General features: G+C 38.6%; 1 long non-coding RNA gene across 6 annotated transcripts in view; it reads right to left on the bottom strand.

Annotated features, from left to right (window-relative positions):
• The window catches only part of LOC120224128, a 53,110-nt gene that overhangs the window by 7,765 nt on the left and 21,611 nt on the right, over window positions 1-23,734 (bottom strand). For 4 of the 6 annotated variants that reach the window (XR_005526471.1, XR_005526474.1, XR_005526475.1 and 1 more), the window contains 2 exons: window positions 2,941-3,069; window positions 152-314 (listed from right to left, as the gene is read on the bottom strand). This is a non-coding gene — a long non-coding RNA (uncharacterized LOC120224128). The remainder of the gene's footprint in view (window positions 1-151; window positions 315-2,940; window positions 3,070-23,734) is intronic. The other 2 variants (XR_005526472.1, XR_005526476.1) reach the window with 1 other exon arrangement.

Raw genomic sequence — 23,734 nt, 5'->3', positions numbered from 1 at the left:
GCCTTTGCTTAAAAGGTCCTTCTCTGTTTTCTGCCTGGCCAACCTTTACTTCCTATAAGAATCCACTTAAGCATCAGTTCCTCCAACCTCAGACATCTTCACACTCAATCAAATGAGTTCTCTTCTGAACCCCATAGTATCTTGTACATACCTCCATTGTAGAGCATACCATACTGTTGTAATTATCTGTGTACATGTTGAACTCTCTCACTAGACTGAGAACTCCTGAGGGCAGGGATGGTATCTAATTTGTCTCCATATCTTCATCAGCCACCACAGTGCCTGGCAGCTCAAAAGGCAGCAGAGAGAAGAAACTGAAGATTTAGGAGAGAGAATAAAGCAATATTCTTGAGTTGGGGGACAATATAAATACACTGATTAAGTTGGAGCTGCGGAAAAATTATTTCAGCTCCATACTGCAGAGGTCTTGAAAGAAGAGACAAACTGACTTAGGAAGACTTCTCCATCCCTGTCACTGATGTATTTACCCAGAGGCTAAAAGGCCATTTGTTGGGTATATTTTATTTATTTGTTTATTTTTAAGAAAAGTTTATTTTTAATTTATTTTATTTGAGAGAGAGAGAGAGGGTGGGAGGGAGAGAATGCGAGCAGGGCAGAGGGAGTGGGAGAAAGAATCTTTTTAAAAACATTTACTTTTGAGAGAGAGAAGGAGTTGCACAAACAGGAGAGTAGTGGGGGGGGGCGGGGCAGAGGATCCAAAGTGGGATCTGTGTTGACAGCAGAAAGCCCAACACAGGGCTGGAACCCACGAACAATAAGATCATAACCTGAGCTGAAGTCAGATGCTTAACCAACTGAGCCACCCAGGTGCCCCCTGTTGGGTACATTTTAAAAGAACTTGAATTAGGATCAAATTGAAATAAGCTGCTTTGGATAGAAGACTTTTAGGGTCCTTCCATTCCTGAGGTGCTAAATCTGCAATCTATGCTATATTCCAGAGAGCCATCGCTCTGAGCCTATGTCACAGACCCATGAGTGAGTGACTAGTTGGATCTCAGAATCATGGGCAAGGGCTAAGACTTCATTCCCATCAATACTAGACTGACTGCAAAAGACCAACATAACCCATTCTGTCGTGCTCTGCTTCCCAGGTGTCCCTTGAACCTGGAGCAGGAAATACTTTAAATGCTTCCAGGGTTACCAAAAAGGACCTCATGACCCAAAATATCTTCCATAGCTTGCTCCTTAAAGCTTTAAAGTTTCTCCTTAAACCTTTATTGCCTTTGAACAATGCTTGTTAAAATGCCACTTAATCTAATGTGGTGAGTTGGCAATAATCAAGCGTACACTAAAGGATGGATAAAAGCAACATAACCCTTCTGTACCCCAGGAAATCATCTAGCCCAACCTTCCACATCCCTCAACACAAACCAAAGAATACCTACAAAATACCCTGATTTTTACTTCTGGTACTCAGTTTCCTCAACTGTAAAATATGGCAATTGTATTGAACGGTCTCCTGGATCCCTCTTGCTCCAGAAACTCAAGGAGTTTCTAAACCTGGGGTGCCTGGATGGCTCAGTCAGTTAGGCCTCCGACCCTTGATTTCAGCTGATACTACGGAGCCTGCTTGGTATTTTCTCTCTCTCTCTCCCTGCCGCTCCCCCGCTCTTGCTCTCTCTTTCAAAATAAAATAAGTAAACTTCTTTAAAAAAAAAAAAAGAGGTTCTAAACCTATGTTTTTCCACTTATAAAACAGATATGTGAAGTCCGGTTTTCCAATTTTACCAAATTTTTTTAAGGGTCAAATAAAACCATGTTTGCAAAAGGTTTCTAAATGATAAAGCACTGTACAAACTTAAGGAATTACTATTGTAAGTTAAGACACACTAGCGAAGAGAGGCAAAGGACGTATACTCTGCCATTAATTAGATTAGTTGCTTTAAATTTATTCTACCTCTCTGGGATGCTCAGAAAGTTGTAGTGATGATTAAATGGGAACATGTGAAGTAGACACACAATAATAATCAGTTGCATTTGTCCTTACTGAGATAGTCAGAATCTCAGAAAGAAATGTGACATTTAATCCATTGTCTTATTACATGCAGGGAAATTCTTAAATTCTATTCCAAGTGGTCATAGAAACCACTAGGTATCACTTCCAAGAATATTTTCATGTTTGGGCAGTTCTTAAATTTGTTTATTCATTGAAGGCATTAATTAGAACTGCCTTCAAAAGCTGCAAAAATCAACCATTCCTGACTCCAAAAAAGATCTGAAAACAGATAATCAAACTCCTTATTCTAGAGGAATTGTCTCCAACCATCTAAACAGCTCTAATTCCTATTATGCTTCTCATAGGATCTAAGTTCAGTTCCTTCTCAGAATCCTAATGTTCTCTAGTTTCCCTTTAAGAGAGTTGCTCTTAAAATGAAAACAGAACCATCAAGTGGGAACAGGACTCTTACCGTTCTGATTCTACACTTTTGTAGTGAAAACACAACTAGTTAGCCTTATATTGGAGTGCATGGAGGTCTTTAATGGGTACATATCTTATAAACAATGAGCACTGAGTTCCCAGAAGCTTATAGGATGGAGGAAGCACTTCTAAATGGGAAAGGAGACCGTCAAAGGGATGCTGATGGCACTAAAAACAAAAGGCTTACTACATAGTTTTCCTAATATTAGAAACCACCTCTGTACAAAAAAGGATATGGAACATTATAAGTAATGGAGACTTCTAGGGCCATGTGGAAGAAATGGTACCATTATGTAAAAAAAAAAAAAAATACATTCTGTATGACCTTTTATACTGAAGAATCTAATCTATGTAGATGACATCTTCTCTACTTTTCCCAACAGAATCTCAATTCCTAGGACATCTGCCTATTTCTTTCAGAAACCAGGAAAAAATATTGAAGATAATAAGTGGAACAGACATACACAATACTTAAGATCTGAATAAAGGGAGAAACATACCACATTCATGTAGGAGAAGATTATAAAGATGATCACTCTCCAAAATTAATCTATACATTCAATGCCATTCCAACTGCAATTCCAATGGTATTCATGGTGAGAACTCAACAAATTGTTTCTATGGGTCTCCTGGAAGAATAAGCACATGAAAATAAAGATATTTTTTAAAAAGTAACAATGAAGCACTTGCTCTATGGAAGTTATTAAGAACTCGGTATGTACAATGGGGTGCCTGGGTGGCTTAGTCGGTTAAGCGTCCGACTTTCGCTTAGGTCATGATCTCGCGGTTCGTGAGTTTGAGCCCCGCATCGGGCTCTGTGCTGACTGCCAGCTCAGAGCCTGGAGCCTGTTTCAGAGTCTGTCACTCCCTCTCTCTCTGACCCTCCCCTGCTCACGCTGTCTCTCTCTCTCTCCTAGAAATAAATAAAACATTAAAAAATTTTTAAAAAAATTTTTAAAAGAACTCGGTATGTACAAAAGGACAGCAACCACACTAATCACAGTGCAATAAAACAATATATATATAGTATATGTAATTGTATATGTAATAAAAAACACAAGCTTATATATTACATACTTAATATGTAATATATACATAATTATATAACACATATCATGTATGTATAAGGCAGTTCAAACCAGAAGTTATCAACAGGAAGCATCACAGTAAATGATGGAATCAAAAAAGAAATGTAATTATGATCAAACATATTTAACAAACAACAAAACAAGAATACTACTTATGAGATTCAGCCAGTACTATACCCAACCTTAAGTTCTCTTATACGATAATGAAAAAGAATTAGTAAAGATAACAAACATAATGGGAGTCAAAGAAGAGGACAGAAAGAATATGTGAATAAATAATGGCCAAAACTTGCTACACCTGATGAAAATATTAATCTATACATCATGAAAGATCAATATATGCCAAAAGGATAAACTCAAAAGACATTCAAATCAAACCTAGACTCATAATAATCAAATCGTCAAAGTGACTTCAGAATTTTGAATGCAGCAAGAGAAAAACAACTCATTATATGTAATGGATCCTAAGTAAGTCATAGCTGACTTTTCATAAACCACAGAGACCAGAATATAGTGAGATGATATATTCAAACTCCTAAAGGAAAAAGAATGTTAACTGAGAATTGGGTATCCAGCAAAACTATCCTTGAGAAATGAAGGAGAAGTTATGACATTCCCAGATAAACGAAAATTAAAAGGATTCAGTGCTAACAGATGTGCCCTTCAGGTGGGGGAAGGGCAGAGAGAGAGGGAGAGAGAGAATCCCAAGCCAGCTCTGCGCGGTCCGTGCATATCCCTATGGGGCACGATCTCACCAACTGTGAGATCATGACCTGAGCTGAAATCAACAGACAATTAACTGACTGAGCCACCCACATGCTCCAGAAGCTTAACTTACTGAGCCACCCACATGCCCCTAGAATAGCTTTTTAAACAGAAATACAAGGTTTTTATACTGAAAATTACAATGTTGAAGAAAATTAAAGACTAAATGAATGGAAAGACATCTCATATTAACGGACTGAGAGAACAATTAATGTGGCAGTACTCCACAAAGCAATCTACAGGTTAATAGTGATCTTCATCAAAATTCCAGGTCTTAATTTATAGCAATTGACAAAATGATCCTAAAATTCATATGGAAACTCAAAGTCCAATAATCATGAACCAAGTTGAAGGATTCATACTTCCAAATTTCAAAATTTACTGTAAAACTAAAATAATAAAGACAGTATTGCCTGAATATAAGGATACACAGATAAATGAAAAAGAATTTATAGGCCCCAAATACACCTTTGATTTAGAATCAACAGATTTTCAATACAGATGTCAAGATAATTCAGTAGGATAGTCTTTTCAATAAATGGTGGTAGGAAAACTGTATATCTACATGCAAAAGGATAGGGTTGAACTTATGCCTCATACCACATATAAAAATAAATGCCAAATGGAGCAGACCTCAATGTAAGATAATGGTTCCTTTGTTATGGCACCAAAATCAAAAGTGACCAAAAAATAGAGAAATTAGATTTTATCAATGTTAAAAATTTACATACTGCAAACAAGAAAGTTAAAAGACAACCCAGAGAATGGAAAAAAATCTGCAAATTACATACCCAATAGGGGTCTATTATCCAGTTATATAAAGAATTCTCACAATAAAATGACAAAAAGACATATAACCCAATTCTAACGAACAAAGGATTTGAATAAACATTTCTCCAAAGAAATACAAATGGTGAATAAGCACATAACTGATCAAAACCACAATGAGACACTCCACATCCACTAGGATGCCTATTTTTAAAGAAGGCCAAAAGTAACAAGTGAGGATAGGGAAGAGTTGAAATCTTTATACATTGCTGGTGATACTGTAAAATGGTGCATCCACTTTCATAAACTTTGTCAAAATTACTCACAACATTAAAAATAAAGTTGCCACATTACAAAGCAATTCCAATGTTAAGTGTAGGTATACCCAAGGAAATGAAAATATGTCCATGTAGAAACTTGTATATGAATGTCTATAGCACCATTATTATAGCACCCTCCCTTTTTCCCTCCCTCCCTTCCTTTCGAGTTTGTCAAGTTGGTTTCCAAATAACAACTTGTTGCTCATCCCAACAAGTGCCTTCCTCCATGCCCATCACCCACCTTCCCCTCTCCCCCACCCCCATCAGCCCTCAGTTTGTTCTCAGCATTCACGAGTCTCTCATGGTTTGCCTCCCTCCCTCTCTCTCTCCCCACTATTTTTCCCCTCCTCCCAGATACCAATTTTCAGTTGGAAATTTGGTATTGTAATCAGACGCTATGATAATACCAAAAACCTGAATAGCTATACTTCTACATATTTATGTCACATTACCTCATGTTACTAATGTCATATACATAATTATAGCTTCAGTCATCTTCTCTTCATTAGACGATGCGGCCAAGAGGCTTACAAATAACAGTACGGGTTTATGGAGTTCCTAGTGGTCCATTCTGCATTACCCATTTAGAGGTGTCATTACATGCCCACTTCTCAGGGTATTTCCCAATTGCATTTCATTAGGATCCCTCAATTCCATGCCAATACAATAAGGCTTTAAAGAATTCACTGCAAATAACTGTGCTTTAGTGTTGTTACCTGTGTGGCTCAGCACATTATAGTGCTTTATGTGTATAACTGTTCATTGTTTACTTTTGGTTCAGTGTTGCTATTTAAATTGGGTATATTCTAATAGTATTAACTATTTAACTGCCTTTTGCGCCTTCAGTTCAGTTGACTACGTGGGATTTTGTCTCTTACCAAAATATTAAGTATTAGGATCTGCCAACCCTGGGGCGAGCGGTTCTCGAAGAACTGTTATTTGCCATATTATGAAGCCATAAGTCCATGAGTTATACTGCCATTGTTGACTTAATAAAAAAATGTACCCAGAATTTTATCATGGTGAGCTATCATTTTTTTTTAATGTTTTATTTATTTCTAGGAGACAGAGAGAGACAGCGTGAGCAGGGGAGGGTCAGAGAGAGAGGGAGTCACAGACTGAAACAGGCTCCAGGCTCTGAGCTGGCAGTCAGCACAGAGCCCGACACGGGGCTCGAACCCACGAACCGTGAGATCATGACCTAAGCGAAAGTCGGACGCTTAACCGACTAAGCCACCCAGGCGCCCCTTTGGTGAGCTATCATTAACAGTCCTCAAACTGAGGACTGATGGGTATGGGGGAGAGGGGAAGGGAGGTGACAATAAACAATTTAAAAAAAAACACTGATCTCGTTTAAATTTTCTCTCCCCATTCACACTTTCATGATATGTATAACTTAGATGATATTAACAGCAATTATAATTAACTCATTAGAGAATGTGGGGAAGAGAATATCTGCAAGCCCCATGGTACATAATAATCACTAGTAATAGTAGTGCCTGGATGGCTCAGTTGGCGCATGGAGCCTGTCTGGGATTCTCTCTCTGTCCCTCTCTGCCCCTCCCCTGCTTGTGTGCACTCTCTCTTTCAAAATAAATAAACTTCAGAAAATAATCAATAGGAATATAGACATGAGATATTCAGTTTGGACACAGTAAAGCTATGTAATTAGTGTGTTTTCTTTAAAGTTGTTTTTTTTTTTTTTTTTTTTTTTTTTTTTTTTTTGAGAAAGAGAGAGACATAGTGCAAGCAGATGAGGGGCAGAGAGAAAGAGAGACACAGACTCTGAAGCAGGCTCCAGGCTCTGAGCTGTCAGCACAGAGCTTGACACAGGACTCGAACCCATGAACCATATGAACCATGGGATCATATCCTGAGCCGAAGGCAGACACTTAACCAACTGAGCCACCCAGGTGTTAATGGGGCTTCTTTAAAACCAATCAGCTGGACAATGTTTTATAGTTCATAACTTATTCTGTAGTTTAAGTGAAAAAATTTCCCCTTTCACAGAAAGACAGTCCTCTTCCCAAGTGGGACAGTATGACTCCTCACCTGAGACTTAATTCCACAATCCTCAGTGGACAAGATGGTGAGTCAAATGGAGGCTAAAGACCTGAAGGTGGAGGGGCTTGAATTTCCAAAACTGAAGCTGGAAAGAAACACCTGGGGCAAAACAATAGACTCGATGACAGGTTGGCTCCTACGAATCTCTGTCCCAGGAGCCAGATAAAGGAACCAAAAGGCATACATATCTCTACTTGGGAAGCCAATGGAGTACTTTGGAACAAGTCTCATTTTAAAGGGCGTTTGCCCTGGAGTGTGGTTAAGTTGTAAAAACATGTGTATAAAATATTGGCAGGGTAGAGATATCACAAGAGCAAACACCAGAGAGGTGAAGGGTATCAGCAAAGCTCAAAGAGGACATTGTAGTGTCCTTAAGAATTTAAGCTCTTGGGGCACCTGGGTGGCTCAGTCGGTTAGGCGTCTGACTTCGGCTCAGGTCATGATCTCACGGTTCGTGCGTTTGAGCCCGGCATCTGGTTCTGTGCTGACAGCTAGCTCGGAGCCTGGAGCCTGGAGCCTACTTTGGATTCTGTGTCTCCCTCTCTCTCTGACCCTCCCCTGCTCGCTTGCTCGTTCACTCTCTCCTCTTTCTCTCTCTCTCTCTAGCAGAAATAAATAAAAACATTTTAAAAAAGAATTTAAGCTCTTGGACCATAAGAAATGGGTTCAAAAAAGGAGTTTACAATTTACTGGCTGGACATTCTTGGCCAAATTCTGAACTTCTCTTGAGTTGAAAATTTGTCTTTGAAACTTAATAAAAACCATTCTAACATGAGAGTTGGTGAGATTATTACATCAAGTAGAAATGATCAAAACAATTCATGTTTGGCTATCTTTAAAACAAACCAACCCAAGGGTCGCCTGGGTGGCTCAGTCGGTTGAGCATCCCACTTTGGCTCAGGTCATTTTCTCACAGTACGTGGGTTCAAGCCCTGCGTCGGGCTCTGTGCTGACAGCTCAGAGCCTGGAGCCTGCTTCAGATTCTGTGTCTCCCTCTCTCTCTGATCCTCCCCTGCTCACACTGCCTCTCTTTCTCTCTCTCAGAAATAAATAAAACATAAAAAAAAAATAACCAGATCCAACCAAGCTTGGGAGGAAATGGCCTTTATTAGAGGTCATTTCTAAGGTCTATTAGAGGTCATTTCTGAGGTCCATTGTGCCCATCATGTTTGAAAATCAGATGTGGGGACATGGATCACATCCAAGTGTTCTACTAGAGAGGCACTCCAGTTAATCCTGACACTCGTATCCTATGCTAGTCCATCATTTAAACTTAAAAAAAAAAAGGGGGGCAATTCTTAAAGAGTTCCTAATCCTTGTAGGAAGACAGTCACCACCGAACACTGAAAAGGACCCAATTTTTTTTTTTTTTTTACTCACAACTAAGGCATCATTGATAAGAGAGAGAGCCTACAGAGCACAGACTATGGCGGGGGGCAAACTGCCTACTCTGTGACATTTGGGGACAATGTTACTGAGTGTAATTGACCTCAGTTACCTCATCTGAAAAAAATAAAGGATTAGAATGTACTTCCTGAGCATTAAAACTGAGTTAATGCACATGTAGGACAGTGCATGTTTACTGTGTGTGCTCAGTTAATGTAAACTATTGTTCCCAAAAGACTACTATAAAAAAAGAAAACTATATAAAATAAAATGCTGCCTGAAATAGAACAAATAGCTAAGAGATAATTAAGAGGTACTAAAATGAGAAAAATAGTTATATTTGGTAGAAAGTGCCACAAAAACTAGTTAAAAGGGTAAAATAATCTTACGACCATTAAAAGTGTATCATTTTGAGCAAATCAGAGGACTCAAGATGCTGGCAAGGATGTGGAGAAATGGACACCCTCCTACACTGTTGCTGGGAATGTAAACTGGTGCAGCCCCTCTGGAAAACAGTGTGGAGGTTCCTCAAAAAATTAACAATAGAACTTCCTATGACCCAGCAATAGCACTGCTAAGAATTTACCCAAGGGATACAGGAGTGCTGATGCATAGGAGCACATGTACCCCAATGTTCAGAGCAGCACTCTCGACAATAGCCAAAACATGGAAAGAGCCTAAGTGTCCATCAACGGACGAATGGATCAAGATGTGGTTTATCTATACGCTGGAATACTACATGGCAATGAGAAACAATGCAATCTGGCCATGTGTAGCAACATGGATGGACCCTGAGGGTGTTATGCTGAGCGAAATAAGTCAGTCAGAGAAGGACAAATACCATATGTTTGCACGTATAGGAGGATTAGGAGGAACCTAACGGAGAACCGTGGGGGAGAAGAAGGGAGGGGAAGAGAGGAGGAAGGGGAGAGAGGCAAACTATGAGACACTCTTGAATGCTGAGAACAAACTGAGGACTGATGGGTGTGGGGGGAAGGGGGGAGATGGGCATGGAGGAGGGCACTTGTGGGGATGAGCACTGGGTGTTATATGGAAACCAACTTGACAATAAACTATTTAAAAAAATGTATCATTTTGTGAAAGAGAAATAAAAATCCCAAAACAGAGGGCTGAGAGGAAAGCAAAGGATAGTGGATGATAGCAAGGCACAAGATGATTATACTTGTTAGAGGTGAAAATGAATTAAGTGTGAAGAGATGTAGGGGATATACAAACAATATCTGCTTCTAATTATTTTACAATTGACTTTGTTCACATTAGCTAATCAAGAGATGCAAAATGGACAAAAATAATCAGTTTCTAACAAGATTATAGTAAAAGAAATCATCAAGGAGATATGCACAGAAAAATGTTTCCACAAGTATATTAATTACATTGTTATGTTCAATGTTATCTAAAAAACCTTGAAATAATCCTTATGTTTTAAAAAAGATGTATTATATAAAAAATTATGGCCCAAATAAAAAACTTACGTGTATTCCTAAAGATATTCCTAAAGATAGGAAAATGCTCTTGATAACTCAAGAGGCATCTAATCACTATGTCGTATACCTGAAACTTATTTAACATTTTATGTTGACTATACTCGAGTATCTAAAAACATTATTAATACACATATGCTAACTATTTATGTATATTAGCGTACATTAATATACATATATATTAGAAAGAAATGAACCAACAATTTGTTTCTGTGTATTCTTTATTTTTATTTTTTAAAGATTTTTTTAAAATGTTTGTTTATTTTGAGGGAGAGAGAGAGCATGCACGTGTGGGTACATGAGCGAGGAAGAGGAAGAGAGAGAGAGAGAGAGACAGAGAGAGAGAGAATATCCCAAGCAGGTTCCAATGCAGGGCTCAATCTCACTACTGTGAGATCATGACCTGAGCCAAAATTGGATGCTTAACCAACTAAACCACTCATGTGCATTTTTTAAATTGTGCTATGGTTCTTTCAAATTTTTTTTACAATGAATACCTATGCTTTTTATAATTTTTTAATATACTGTATAATAGAGGAAAGAAAACAATATTTTGAGTGACAGGTATAGATCTGAACTTCTTCTTCTCTATAAAAACTGACTAAAGGCCCTCAGAAAGTATAAAGAGAATAGGAAGGAAAAAAGGAAAGCAAAGAGATGTTTGGGAAGTAGATCACAATACAATATACCTAACATACTAGCCTACATTAAAAATGGCTAAAAGAAAAATAGTTTTTTAAGTCACAAAACTACTCACCCAATCAGTGTTATTGTTTAATTTTAATTGAGGAAAATAGACAATGATGCAAAGGATCAAATAAGGAAAGATTGTTGTTAATTTTTGGTAAGTTTGTGCTAATATTGATATAGATGCTTCATAATTCCAGTGGGCTGAAGTTTTATCTTGGTACTCCAGAGACAATTTCAAGATTTTATTTCAAGAGTTAAATAATTTTCTATTGTACAGTTCACTATGACCAATTTAATTAGACTAATGAAATGTGACAATTAACCAAAAATATGTTCTACAGCAGTGCTATCCATTAGCTAGATGGTGGATAAACAAAATATGTATATAAATAAATATAAATATATGCTAATATATGTATCTATAAACAAAATGTGACACATATACAAACTGAATGGCTAAACACATATACATACAATGGAATACCATTCAGCCATATAAAACATGAAGCTCTGGCACATGCAACGACACCAATGATGAACCCTGTGGGAATGTTAAGTGACGCAAGCCCTACACAAAAGGACAAATATTGCACTGCTTCAATTCTGTGAGGTACCTTCAATTGGCAAATTTTCAGAGACTGAAAGTAGATTAGAGTTTACCAAGGGCTAGGGAGAGGGAGAATGTGACAAATGTGCCATAGTAATGTAAGATGTTAATATAAGGGAACCTGAGTGTGGAGTATATGAGAACTCTTTGTAACTTTTATGTAAGTCTAGAACTTTTCTAAAAATAGAAAGCTTATTTAATACTGAACAGACTGATGACATCCACTCAAGAAATATTTACTTGTATAAAGAGGTTATCACATATTTTGATATTTTGTGTGTGTTAAAAATTAGACTTACTACAAGTTCAATAAAGCAAAGTGAATCAAGTTTACAATAATCTTGTGAGGCCCCTAGTGTGCAAGGAAAATTTTGGAAAACCTATTTTGTGATATAGTCCTAAAATACAGGTTAAGCAGTCCACAGTCTTGTATATTTTGAAGAAAGTTACTTAAGCAACTATAAAATAGTTAAATAAAAGCACTTGAGGCTTATGTTAAAACATTTTTGGATAGGCAATTTGGGAGGAACTTTAATAAACAAAAACTTTGTATTTTTATCAACTTTTTCAGGGATACCATCATACTGTCATATGGAAATAAGGACACATGTATCAAGTTTTCACTGTCGCATTATTTATGAAGGGACAACCAAAAGCCTTATTAATAAGAAAGCTGTTCAATAAGTAAATTATGGTATACATGAATTTTCATTTCAAACTAAGAGCCAAATATTCTGATGCATAGCCCATAGTCTCATTACATGCCAAAACCAATGATTTTTAGAATGTAAAACTGAATGGCTTGTGTATGACAAAGCGTCCTGTTTAAGCCATGCAAAGACACACGACAAGGGAGAGGACTCTTTGTGAGTACAATAGTCATGAAACATCTAATAAAAATTACTTATCACTCAACCAAGAACACAAGCAAAGGGCAGCAATAGGCATGCAAGAAAGCATATGTTATGAAACATTATCTATACTGTTTCTGAAATAGCTCTATTATGTTACATGCCTTCTGATTAAAATCACCCTGCATATTAATTTTAACTTATGAATTTTTGTGTTATAAAGTCTCTCTCTCCCTCTCCCCCAACACATGCACCCATGTGACATCAATTATAGCAGAAAAAAATATAATAGCAGCTGAGGAAAACAAACAAAACCCTGGACAGAATTGACACCAAATAGAAAAATGAAAAAACTCAAGACAGAGCCTATTCTAGTAAATTGTTGAAGTCAGGAAGTGAGGAGCCATAATGAACAGTCATTGATGTAAAAATTATTACGTAGAACCAAGAAATTTAGAGTATATGGAATGACATCACAAATGAATCTAAATGTGGACAGGTAGCAAATGGGGACACCAAATTGTAACATTTATTATACCTTTATAATCAAAATAATCCCATACTGTCACAGGAAAAGAAAGTTAATAACAGAAAGCCCAGAAGAAGACCCAAATTATGAGAATTCAATTCAGTATTTGACAGATGTAATTTTAAATGAGTAAGCAAAAGATATATTTTCAATAAACAGTACTGGACAACTGGCTGACCCTTTAAAATAAAATGTGATCTTATATGACTGACATCAATAATTTTAATTAAATCAAGGGCACCTAGGTGGCTCAGTTGGTTAAGCGTCCAACTTAAGCTGGAGTCATGATCTTGCAGTTTTTAAGTTCAAGCCCTGTGTCAGACTCTGTGCTGACAGCTCAGAACCTGGAGCCTGCTTTGGAGTCTCACTCTGCCCCTCTCCCACTCATGCTCTGTCTCTCTCTCTCTCTCAAAAATAAATAAATGTGAAAAAAATAAAAAAATAATTACATCATAAAAATACTAAAAAGAAGTTCCACTTGTAGAGTTACTTATATGATAGTTTTTCCTTTGACCTACAATCTCCTGAATTGTATTCACAGATTTCCTAAAATTGAACCATCCTTGCATGGTTGGCATGAATACCACTTGTCTGAGTACTACTTATGAATCTGTTTCTAGATTCTTTTTACCAAATCTATATTTGGGTTGTTTATTTATCACTATCAGACACTGGTCTATAGATTTCTTTCATTTTTCAGTTTTTATCAGGCTACTATCTCTACATAACAAGACTATTGACTTATATATGCAGAGACTATCTCTGAAAGGTTACATATGAAGTTAATAACAATACCTGTATCTAGAAAAAAGGAAGATTGAGGACTAGAAAACCAGGGATGGAAAGGAAACTTGTAACTAAATTACCTTTATTACAAATTGAATTTTATACTGTTTACCATTAGCATGTATTATTATTTTTGAAAAAACTTATAATCTATGAGTGTAAAACTGGAACATTTTCAAAGGGTAATCTAGAAACCTAATGAATCAATTAAAACTGTGTACTCTTTACTCATAAATTATGATACAGAATTACCAGTGCAAGTACCTAAAGACAACTTATAAGACACATAAAAGTATGAATAAACATAATACATTGTTTGTATTTAGAGGATGATATACGTAGTATCATATATGATATACATATATGACTCAATGTTTATTCAACATTTGATGAGCATCTACTATGTGCCAGGCAGTTTTAAAGAGTTGTTTATTCATATATATGTGTGATATATATATGATTCAATGTTTATTGAACATTTAATGAGCATCTACTATGTGCCAGGCAGTTTTAAAGAGTTGAAATCACAACATTCTAAAAGGACAAAAATCCTCTGTCTACAAATGCACAAATCCTTGTATCTATCAGCAAGAGGCTTATATATCAGGAACAGCAATCAAATTGCTACTAGGCTGCCAAACCAATCAGGGGTTATAGGAAAATATACCAAAGCAAGATGGCAGGCCACCTTATATAATTCCAACCTAACCTGAGTCTCAAGTGTTAATGCATAGTGAACTCGTACACATTCTAAAATAAACCTTTGACCTCCATGACTCTGGGAGAAATTCACTGGTTTTAAGAGGTTCATCCAACTTGTTGAAAGTGGGTAAGTCTATGGCCTACATTACAGCAATGTAATATCAGATCCAGGGTGCAATGCTTATATAATATGATATACCAATTATTTGATTCCAGGTACTGACAGACATATTGTATAGTCTCTTAACTAGAAAATAATCAATCCCAAATTAACTAGAAAATAATCAATCCCAAAGTTCAAATTACCAATTAGGGATCAGTCACTAAAATTATAAGATAATACTGGTCCCTTGGGATCACTATACAGTAAAACCTTGGTTTATGAGCATAATTTGTTCTGGAAACATGCTTGTAATCCAAAGCATTTATATATCAAAGTGAATTTCAAGAGTCATTGTTTCAGTTGTGATCATGTACTACTCATACTGCAAGACATTGCTCGTTTATCAAGTTAAAACTTATTGGGAAATGTTTGCTCGTCTTGTGAAACACTTGCATAACAAGTTACCTGCAATCCAAGGTTTCACTGTATTTGGCCTAATGTCAGAGGGACCATACTGGGTAAAAGACATGCCCTCACAGAACCTAAATCAGACACTTAACATTACTTCAACAGATTTTCAAGTTCCTATAAAATGAAAATAAACTGGAAATTACTTCAGGCTACCAAAGCACTCCAATAGAAAGGAATGGATGATGACCAACAATGAAATAAAAATGGACAAAATTTTATCTGAGGACATCATGAAAAAGGCTGCATTATGACTGATTAACCCAAATTATAGTTATTTTATTTTATTTTCAAGTTTAGTTTTGAGAGTGCGTGCATGTGTGAGGGAGGGGCACAGGCAGAGAGAGAGGAGACAGAGAATACTAAGCAGCTGTCAGCACAGAGCCAGATGCGGGGCTCAAACTCAGGAACTACAAGAGCTCATGACGTGAGCCAAAGTTATGAGTTAGATGCTTAAGCAACTGAGCCACCCAGGCATCCCCAAATTACAGCAATTTTAGCAGAACACCCAATGTACAAAATTAGATCCCTTGGGACCTCTAATAGTTGAAACTTAAAGCCCTAAAATATTATTTAGTGGTTATATATATATAGACACACAAAGTCCATTCTGACAATACCAAAAGTCCTTCAGAGAACAAGATCTACCAATGTTAGTCTGGTTAGTTGTTCCCAAAGTAGGACTTTGCCTTAGGATATCACTTTAGGAAAAATTTCCCTGAGGTCCAATGTTACAAAGTTGTCCTCTCCCTTCCTGTCTTGGTTTCATATCTTCTATACTGTTAACTAACCTTCCTGCATACCCTATATTTAACTCTATTATACTTCCCCTAGCTTACTGAGCTCGCTGAGAAAACCTAGAAATTACTATATGCACAACTCTATGTCCAGCATCCATGGCATAGGAGGCATTTAGTTTATACAAGTTAAACAAAAAGTTAATCAACACAGTATATTTTCATTATGAAAAAAAATCAAGGATACCAAAACATTCCCCCTAAAATAACAATTACTAATCTACACCTGTCTCAAAAGATAACCAATGTGAACATTTTGGTGTATAGATTTCAACATTTTGAACTTTACCAGGAAAATGTATCAAAGACTTTACAGCAATTCCTTTACTTTCTCATAATGGGTAAAAATAGTTACTACCTAAATTGAATTATGCCCCGGTAGCACAGTTCATCTGTTTTTAAATCTTAGTCAAATGGAAAGGCTTATTTTAAACTAACTTACAGTTTTCTTCTTTTTTCATATATTTTTTACAAATACTTTATTGTCAAGTTGGTTTCCATATAACACCCAGTGCTCATCCCCACAAGTGCCCTCCTCCATGCCCATCTCCCCTCTCCCCCTCACACCCATCAGTCCTCAGTTTGTTCTCATCATTCAAGAGTCTCTCATAGTTTGCCCCTCTCCCTCTCCCCCACTATTTCCCCCCTTCTTCTCCCTCATGGTCCTCCGGTAAGTTCCTCCTAATCCTCCTATACGTGCAAACATATGGTATTTGTCCTTCTCTGCCTGACTTATTTCGCTCAGCATAACACCCTCAAGGTCCATCCATGTTGCTACACATGGCCAGATTGCATTCTTTCTCATTGCCATGTAGTATTCTAGCGTATAGATAAACCACATCTTCTTGATCCATTCGTCCGTTGATGGACACTTAGGCTCTTTCCATGTTTTGGCTATTGTTGAGAGTGCTGCTATGAACATTGGGGTACATGTGCTCCTATGCATCAGCACTCCTGTATCCCTTGGGTAAATTCTTAGCAGTGCTATTGCTGGGTCATAGGGGAGTTCTACTGTTAATTTTTTGAGGAACCTCCACACTGTTTTCGAGAGAGGCTGCACCAGTTTACATTCCCAGCAACAGTGTAGGAGGGTGCCCATTTCTCCACATCCTCGCCAGCATCTAGAGTCCTCTGATTTGCTCATGAGGAGGGATGCTGAGCATCGTTTCATGTGTCTGTTGGCCATCTGGATGTCCTCTTTGGAGAAGTAAATTAACTTATTACAGTTTTCTAACTAAATTCATGCAAGGCCAGAGAACAAAAATTTCACATTCCCTTAAGACTCTTATTCTTTCTTTCTTTTTTTTTTTTTTTAGAGAGAAAGAGAGCATGTGAGTGGGGGAGAGGGAGGGAAAGCAGAGGGAGAGGAAGAATCTCAACCAGATTCAACACTCAGCATGGAGCCCAAAGTGGGGCTCAATCCCATGACCCTGGGATCATGACTTGAACTGAAATCAAGAGCTCAAATGACTGAGCCACCCAGGAACCTCTGGACTTCTTTTTCTTTTTCATGTGTATTCTTGAGAGAGAGCATGAGTGGGGGAGGGACAGAAATGGGGGCCAGAGAATCTGAAACAGGCTCCAGGCTCTGAGCTGTGAGCATAGAACCTGACACTGGGTTCAAACTCATGAACCTCAAGATCATGACCTGAGCCCAAGTCGGACACTTAACCGACTGAGCCACCCAGGCGCGCCTAGACTTATTTTCTGTTTCTTGAATGTCAAATTCCAAAGTCATGTGTGGGAAAGGAATGATACACAAATTTTAAAAATTAACACACTTTTCACAATTAACTTTTGCAACAGTATAAGGAAAAAAAAGGAATAAAAATAGCAAATATATCAAAGATTTTGTTTAAAAATTTACAAATAAGCTTAGAACACTCTTTGACATAAAAACATCCCAGATAGGTACTCTCAATTATTTCACATGCTCCAAACAAAATGGAAATCATGTATTTAAATTCATTCCTATCAAAGTGTCCACCCTCTTCCCTTAAACAGGGTCTGAAAGTGGTCAATTATAGAATGCTCTAATTTTGATCTTTTATTACATATTCAATGTATGTACACAGAGAAGAGTTAACATAAGCAACCTTAAGACTAATATCTCAGAAAGGCCTGCTTCTCAAGGCTGGCATCTGGGAACTTTATGGTTAAACAGTTCCCTATACTGGTAGAAAACTTTCCCTAACTGATAAGGGTGGCTTACTGTGTCTAGGTTATTGGTATAAATAATGTGAATCATGCTGAACACCTACTTTCCTTCTGGAAAGTGGAATTGTGGTACCTTCTAAGCCAATGGTACCTATGTGACCTGTCTACAATAAAAACCTTGCCTGTTGAGTCTCTATTAACAGGCTGCTCTGGCAGAAACATTGCACACAAGCTGCTGCATTTTTACTGCTGGAGGATGTACTTTGTGTGACTGTTCACATGAGGAAGAGCAGGGAGGTGGCCTGCATAGGGATTCCTCCACACCCTCCTGCACCTTCTTCCCTTTTGATAACTTTAGACAGGCTGTATATTGGGGCACCTTAGTGGCTCAGTCAGTTAAGCATCTGACTCTTGGTTTCAGCTTGGGTCATGATCCAATGGTTCATAAATTCGAGCCCCGCATGGGGCTCTGCACTGACAGTGCAGAGCCCGCTTGGGATTCTCTCTCTCCCTCTCTCTCTGCCCCTCCCCTGCTTGCACTCTCTCAAAATAAATAAATCAACTTAAAAACTTAAAAAAAAAAGGCTATATATCCTTACTATGTTGCTATAATCAATCTCACCTGTGAGTACAACTATATGCTGAGACCTGTGATCTAGTGACCCCCAACATCTCACCTATTTCCTGATATTGAGATGTCAAATCATGTATTTTCCTCCATGTTCCAAAACTGCATTTCCAACCACAATTATCTATAACACATATTTACATAAATAACAATTAGAGGCATAAGGGTGTTATTATTGTCAGATTTGTTAAAATCACTGGATTAGAGCTATCAATAAATGAGGTTACATACACAGAAAAACTCACAGCTTAGTAACTACTTTTGACTTAGAAGAAAATGTCAAGCTGGACTCTAAAGGGAAAAAAATGCATCTTCCTAGCTAAGCAAGTCATTTTATTTTGCTTTGTTTTTGAGAGGGTACCTCTCTCTCAAAAAAAAAAAAAAAAGGTAGGGAAGTGGTACATTTGTTTCCTTAGCTTGTTTCTGGCAAGACATTTTTTTTTTCTTTAGCAGGGCACCTGGGTGGCTCAGTCAGTTAAGCGTCCGACTTCGGCTCAGGTCGTGATCTCACGGTACATGGGTCTTGAGCCCCTCGTCGGGCTCTGTGCTGACAGCTAGTTCAGAGCCTGGAGTCTGTTTCAGAGTCTGTGTCTCCCTCTCTCTCTGACCCTCCCCTGCTCACGCTGTCTCTCTCTTTCTCTCTGTCTCTCTCTGTCAGAAATAGATAAAACATTAAAAAAAAGATTTCTTCTTAAAAAAAAAAGACATTCTTCTTCTTTAGTGATGCAGTTCTTTTTGGATATTAAGGTGTTGGTCTAAGTTAAAATATATCCTACTTTTAATTAGTGACATTGCTATCAAGTTCCAGATAAAAACAGTCACTCACATTTTAAATTTAAAAGTTCAAGCAATTCTACGTGGATGACTTCAAGGAATGTAAAAATCCTTTGGCGGCCCATTGTCGCTAACTTCCAGCAGCCATTCCTCAGGGATACATGCTATCTCTAAAGTGACTAAAGTAATTCTCTAGGTTCAATTAGAAAAAGGGAATTTCTCCTAACAAACTATAACCATTGATTTTTATTATCACATTATCTTAACACTTCCAAATGCATACTTACTCTCATGCCTGATGCCAGAAACATGTCCACATTACTAATCTTTCGTTAGTTTCTTTTCTTTTTAAAAGTTTTTTTAATTTAAATTTTTAATGTTTATTTTTGAGAGAAAGAGAGAGAATGAGAGAGAGTGAGCAAGCAAGCAGGGAAAGGGCAGAGAGAGGGAGACACAGAATTGCAAGCAGGCTCCCAGCTCTGAGCTGACGTAGGGCTTGAACTCACCAACCGAAGATCATGACCTGAGCCAAAGTCGGCCACTTAACTGACTGAGCCACCCAGGTGCCTCTTTTTTAAATTTTTATTTTATTTTTGAGAGAGAGACAGAGACAGACAGATAGAGTGTAAGCAGGGGAGGGGCAGAGAGAGAGGGAGACACAGAATCCGAAGCAGGCTCCAGGCTGTGAGCTGTCAGGACAGAGCCCAACACAGAGGTTGAACTCACAAACCGTGAGATCATGACCTGAGCTGAAGTTGGGCTTAACCAACTGAGCCACCCAGGCGCCCCTGGTTAGATTCTTTTCTATGAGATTAAATGATACTTCAGGACCTGAGAGAATTCACTGCAGCTTCTGAGACTAAAAATTACGGGTTGGTAAGGAAATGATTAGTCAAGTGCAAAAATAAATTGCAAGGGCATTCACCATAGCTGATATATAATAAGGAATAAATAATTTCAACATGCCAATTTCTTAATTTACAAGAATGTGAATATAGTCATCAATGCAACAAGGATACTTGTTTTCATATGAAGAGCATATTCTTTCCCTGTAGCCAAATGATATCATAAAATTGTTTCATCAGCACAGAATTTGAAGAGGTGGCATAATTAGACTAAATAAATGTCAATAACATTAGACAAAGACAGCCTGAAATTCAAGAAGTCTATAAACCAAAAGTTTAATAGTGGTTTTAGTTGAATGACAGATTATAGCTTATCTTGACTGTATTCTTTATAACATATGTTACTGAATTGTTTATAATAAGCAGCTCTTTATAACCAGGAAAAATAGCACTTCCATTTTTGAAATAAGCTATGGAAAATAACTACTTATTAAAATTAATAGAGATAAAACAGAAATGAAGCAAGTCGGAAGGTCTGAAAAAGTTGTGTTGGGAAAGGCAATCTCATGGGCACAATCTTTTGATCCTACCTTAGCCAAGTTAGAATAGGCCTTGGGTCTATAACATGTCTTCTCAAGAGATAAAGAACTCATACAGCCGAGGGGGCAAGATGGCAGAGAAGCAAGGAGCTCCGTACTTGCACTCGCGCCCATACATCACACGGAAAAGATCTGAAGCCATTGGAAACCTGACAAAACCTGAGAGATTGGGAGAAAAAGGACGCAGAATCCACTGAGAAAGCCTTCTAACGTGAGTGCGAACTGGGGAAGATAAAATTGGGGCGGGATCGGAGACTCTAGGGTCGGAGGCGATCCCCCTCTACCCTCTACGGGGAGTGAGAGGGGAAAAAGAGAGAGTCCAAAACAGAAAAACGTCCGCTGGGGCAGGGGGGGGGAGGAACCTCTGCTCGGGGCATAGAAAGACCGTACTTGTCAAATACCTGCATGCCAGGTCCCCTCGTGCCAACTGGTCCCGGGGGGGCTGAGCGCACAGACTGCTTCTTTGTGCTTGCTCCTGGCGGGCTGGACTTCAGAGTAGTGGCGCGCTTGCCGCCATTGTCCTCCCGGGCGGCTTGGGCCCCAGAAAGAGCCGCACGCGCAGACACTGGGCTCCCGCGCTCCTGGCTGGCTGGAACTCTAGAGGGAAGGCAAAGAGCTAAAAACTGGGAAATTTGCCTATGAGTTTGTGTTTCAGGTGACAAGCCATAGAGGGACCTGGTTTTCCTCACTCCAGTGGGCTCGGGCTCAGCACACCCGGCAGGCAAGTCCCCGCCCATGCTCGCCAGCCAGACCCAGAGAAGGAAGCAGCGATTCTGACTCCGTCCCCAGAGCGAGGCGGGGGGCCTAGAATTGCCCCGAGGGGATTGCCTGGGAAGCTGTGTCTAAGGCAATTTCAGCAGGGCCCACAGACTGGGATTTGGAGATTGGGACTGGCCTGAGTTGAAGAGTGCAACCAACAGTGGCTGCACCCCCGGTACGGGGAGTTTACACGCCCTAAAAAGCGAGGTGCAGCACTTGGTTCAAGAAGGGACTGGAGCACCATCACTCTGCTCCCCAAACCGCCAAGGCAGAACTCCCGCCTGAGGCATTGGATCACGCCACGCCCATCCCTGCCTGAGAGCTGCCCTCCTCCCCCTTTTTTTTCTTTTTTTCTTCCTCTTTCTCTTTTCTCTCTTTTTTCCCCAGAACACTGACCTGATTAACTCTGGTCGCCGGCTTGCTTAAACAATCACAACGAGTCCATTCTGTAGATGTAAATTCAACACCTACCGACATCTTCATCTCTTTTTCTCAGGAGTAATTAGACTATATAGTTTCTCTGGATAATACCAGCATCCTTCTCTCACCTATCCAACCATATTCTACCCTTTACCTCTTTGAAAAAAGCTTCTTATCCCTTCTGCCTGATCGTTCTATTTCCATTTTTACCTCATCCCCGCCCTGCCTTTTCTCTCTTTCTCTATGCTCTTCAACCAGCACTGCATACACACGGCTATTTAACTGTAGCTGGGAAATCCGGTTATATGCTTTAAACCATTCTTTGTCCATTGGTTTTCTTCTTTTTTCTTTTCTTTTCTCCTTTTTGACCCTTTTATGTATTTTATACTCCCTATTATTCGCCCTCCCTCCTCCGTCTTTTCTCTTAACTTTTTCGTTTTCCCACTCACTTGGCATGTTAGTTGAATTAGCCTGTGCGTTTGTGTGCTCCTGCTCTCTGTGTGTTTGTCTGTCTGTTTTCTTTTCCAGGGCTACCTCAAGAAACAAGCCAGAGTACACAAGGTGGAGAGTCCCAAATATCACTACGAATAGGAAAATAAAATAACCAAGGTCCAAACAAGAGAGACAAAGAGATACCATTCAAAAAACACTCTCTGAAAGGACAGGCCATAGGCAGTCAAAGAGTCTTCTTGGATATAGCAGCGCTCATAGATACAGAGAGCATTAACAGGTTTTTAAAACCAACAAAAGCCGGAAAGCTAACTAAAATGACGAAACAAAAGAGCTCTCCTCCAAAGAAACTCCAAGAAGAAATGACAGCTAATGAACTGCTCAAAACAGATATCAGCAGCATCACTCAACAAGATTTTAGAATACTAATGGTAAAATTAATAGCAGGGTTTGAAAAAACCATAGGGGACATCAAAGAAACTATGGCTACAGACAGAATGCAAAATAAAAATAGGCATGAAGAATTAAAAAATGCGATAAATGAGATACATAATAAACTAGAGGCCTCCAATGCATGGATTGAAGAGGCAGAAAGGAGAATAAGTGATTTAGAAGACACCATTATAGAAAAACAAGAAGCTGACAAAAAAAGAGACAAACTGATCCAGGAACAGGAAAGAAGAATTTGAGAGCTCAGCGATAGGGTCAAATGCAACAATATCCGTATCATAGGAATCCCAGAAGAGGAAGAGAGAGGGAAAGGTGCTGAAGGAGTCCTGGAACAAATTATAGCAGAGAACTTCCCCGACCTGGGGAAGGAAGTAGATGTGGAAATACAAGAGGCTCAGAGAACTCCCCTCAGACGTAACTTGAATCCATCCTCTACACGGCATATCATAGTAAAAATGGCAAAATACAAGGACAAAGAGAGAATTTTGAAAGCAGCTAGGGAGAAAAGGGCCCTAACATACAAAGGGAAACTTATCAGAGTGGTAACAGACCTATCTACTGAAACTTGGCAGGCCAGAAAGGAATGGCAGGAGATCTTCAATGTGATGAACAGTAAAAATATGCAGCCAAGAATCCTCTATCCAGCAAGCCTGTCATTCAAAATAGAAGGAGAGATAAAAACCTTTCCAAATAAACAGAAATGGAAAGAATTTGTCACCACGAAGCCAGCCCTACAAGAAATCCTGAGGGGGATGCTCTGAAGGAAAGGTTGCAAGGAACAAAGAT

Source organism: Hyaena hyaena, unplaced genomic scaffold, assembly GCF_003009895.1.
Source record: "Hyaena hyaena isolate Hyena2069 unplaced genomic scaffold, ASM300989v1 scaffold_1115, whole genome shotgun sequence".
In the NCBI taxonomy this organism is placed as follows: domain Eukaryota; kingdom Metazoa; phylum Chordata; class Mammalia; order Carnivora; family Hyaenidae; genus Hyaena; species Hyaena hyaena.
This window is presented reverse-complemented; position numbering and strand designations above follow the sequence as displayed.